Source organism: Camellia sinensis, chromosome 10 (genome assembly GCF_055761805.1).
Source record: "Camellia sinensis isolate YWXY chromosome 10, ASM5576180v1, whole genome shotgun sequence".
NCBI classification, from domain to species: Eukaryota; Viridiplantae; Streptophyta; class Magnoliopsida; order Ericales; family Theaceae; genus Camellia; species Camellia sinensis.
The window spans coordinates 56,828,851-56,832,620 of NC_138970.1; positions in this window are offsets into that span (position 1 = coordinate 56,828,851).

Sequence of the window (3,770 nt, forward strand, 5' to 3'; positions counted from 1 at the left end):
TTTACGATAGTTTTGGGCCCCCCAACCCAAGTTAGCAGCCCATTGAGTTTTGCTTTTCGGTCTGACAACCCTTGGGGGTTTGAATGTTAGGTCTTCTTATTTTGGATGAGAGAGAAAAATACTTTTTTTTCCCCTAATATAATTAAAATATTTCGAAATAAAATTGTGTTTGTAAAAATATGACTGGTGCATAAAAATGATACGGGATTTTCTATTATTATTAATTTTTCACGTCTTACAAATATCTCAAACTCACGATGTGCCAGTTCCTAATTGAAAATTATTTTTTATTTTTTATTTTTTTTATATCATTTGTAACCAAGGAAGGGGATTTGGAAAAATAAGAACAAAGCATAAATTCCCATAAACAGAAGGACAAAACTAAAAGTCAGGCTATTTGACAAAAAATCATTGCAAATACAAGAGGGGGTGCAAGTGTTTTTTAGCATAGAAAAACACAAATAATTACACGCTACAAATATTTCCACTTTTTTGTAATAAAATACCCCACCTCTTACTCGGGGTGTTTGGGAAGCAAAAGTTGAGACTAAAATAGTCTCAAATACAAAAAAAAAAAACAAAAAGTCGCACAAACCCATTGATTTTTTTTTTAAATATATATATATATATAGGTCTAATATAGCATCAGCCTACACTGTCAACATGCCCCATCATTTTCGAAATAAATGATAATTTTGCCACTTAAAACCTATTTTGGAAAAAGTGAAGTTAGGGACAAATTTGTCATTTCAGTTTCAAACATCATTTCAAACATATTTTTCAATACACAATTCAAATAAAAATCCATCCTATCTTTCTAAATGCAAAAACTAAAATAACTTACTAAAATAATAAAAAAACCAAAAAACTTCTAAAATAATCACTTCTCAAACACACACCTATTAAATAGATGTCCAACATAGATTGAACCTATCCTACTTGCTCTGACACTAACTTGTAAATTTTAACTTCAGAAAAATAAAGTATTTACTTAATTTTATTTATAATTTGTATGATTGATAAGATTGCGACAAAGTTCTCAACCACTTGTCTCTAATTTTACTCTGATAATTATAGTGCATGTCATTGCCAATTTGCACCACTGCCTTTAGTCTCTAAGTTCCATTCCATCTATTTTTTCCTCATAAAATAATCGCAAGTGCTTCTTAATTTGAAGAAGATGGTTCAAAGAAACGCATTCTCTCTCTCTCTCTCTCTCCCCCTCCCCCTCTCTCTATCCACCAAGTTATGCTTTAGGCTCTATGGTAAATTAAATAGTTGTAATGGACAAAAAAAAAAGACACATGTACCAAATAACCAAATTGAGCAAAGTGCTTCCCCACGCAAGCATCCATTCCATTTCCATGCAGGGCCGGCCTTGACAGCAGGTAAGAGAGGCCTGCGCCTTGAGCCTCAAATTTAGATTGAAAATAAGGATTTTTAAATATAATTTTGTATTTTAGATATATAAAAAAAAAAAGGCTTAAATACTATAGGCTCAATAGAATATGGGGCTAAAAAAAAAATAACAAGATTAGATTTTTATTTTTTTTAAGTATTTGTAATGATTGCTTCCTATCTTAATATATGAAAGTAAATTTTTATTTATATTTTTAATGATTATATGTACAAGTAAATTTTTTTGTAGCTACAACTAAATAAAAAAGTTGTAACTTATCGTTTTATTTATAAATTTTTTTTTTCAATGTAAGAGGGTCCCATTTTTTAAGTTCGCCTTAGGCTCCTAAATCTTAGGGCCGGCCCTGTTTCCATGCGCATATAATTACATTTATTTAATAATATGTGTTATTATATGAAGCACACAATTTAAAAGATTTGTAGGTTATGTAATTTTCTTTTTCTGTTTACACAAAACTATTTATATTGTTAACTGCTTCAAAAAATAATTGCTAGCAGTTATTGTATTCAACGTATCTTCTCCATGTATGCAAAAAAATTAAACTGATAAAATATCAGTAACTACGTATTTAGATTACATTTATTTTATAAAAAAATTGATGGTCTATTTTTTAAATTACATTTTTTAAAGATAATTATAATCCAAACATGTGATTGTTAATACTGAATTAACCTATGTTTTTATATGCATGATCTATGCAAAATGAACTAAAAATTGAATCAATAAAATGAACTCAAAATAGACGGTAGATGAGCCAAATTAGATCCTCCAATCCAAACAGTGGAGGGAATCTGCACATGTTTGTTTCACACCTCAATTATTATTTACATAATTTGCATGCTAACTTGGAACTAGCCAGTAATCTTAATTAAAAGCAATAAAGACAAAACTACATTATTGAGTGGGCCAACCATAAGATAAGATAATCCGTGTAGAATTTGATTTTTATTTGGGCTTCTTCACGTAAATATGTGGATATATGGTCAATCTCGTGACTCTTTAAAGTTTAAACAATGAAAAAGTAACTTCATTGGATTCTAAACCTTTCAAAAATGTCTAGACATTTTGGTCGACATCATAGAATGTCAATGAATATATAGGTTATGTCAATTCAATGTAAACATAATAAATTCACGTTAATAAATAAATAAATATATATGAAATTTATTCGTTTGTGTTTAAATTTTTTTAAAATATATACATATATATATAAAATAAAAAATAAAATTATATATAATATTTTCTTTTTACAACGTAATAAGAAGAAAACTAAAGTGGAATATATAGCTTCGAAATGAGGGCAGTAGGGCCAGCCAGTTTCGTATGAGAAATGACTTGGGCTCCACATGGCCATATGTATGATTGAGCTCATGTGGATGAACTAAAAAAGCAGCGTCTCAGAATTAGAGAACTAGAATTTATTTAGAAATGGATAAGTATAGTAGAGATTGAATTGATAAAATATAAAGTTTACCGATAAAATGAATATGAGTTATTGACGTGAAATTTTAGATAATTTCTAAATTTTATATCTGGCCCGTAGCATTATTGGTGGATGAACTTGAGAACTGACGGCACCTAGGAATCTTTTCTTTTATTTTTTAATTTTTTTTTACGACATATATATACATCTATTATATATCTACTATATAAAGTTTAAATCTGAGGTAGTGTAGGCATGTCACTTTTCTTTTCTTTTCTTTTTTATTTTTTGTTGAAAAAACTACAAATCAGTAGTACTTCTTAAAATAATTATAATTTTATGAAAAAAATTAAAATTTTAATTATTAAAATTTGTAAATTTTATCACACATTTGAATTTTTTTTTTTTTTCAAACTTCCTCTGAATTGTTATTTTTTACATTTTTTAATTTCTGAAAATACCCACAAGCACAAAGGCATTTACAATAATAGTCATGCCATCATTCAAGTTTTTCTTCTTTTTTTCAAAACAAAAACACAAAAAGTCTTATTGTGTTTTCCTTCTAGTACATAAATGTGCACAAGTCCATTTTTTGTGCTTCTATTAGATTTTCTATCTCAATTTTTCTTTTCATATATTTTTAATTATTAATTTGTATCAAATTTACATGTCTCATGAATATTTTTATGAGTTACCACTTTTGTCCCGAATTATTTATTCGATGAAAATCGAGAACTTAATGTATTCTAATGTCAATATTTTCTAATTCTTTTCACAAATTTAAAAAAAAAATCAGATCATTTAAAAATTTTAACACAAAAATATATTACTTTTTATCTTTTATTTTTTATGCCGGACAAATCATTTGAAACGAAAAAGAGTACTAATTTGGAATCTTTGATATTTCCAAACTTTTACATCAATTTT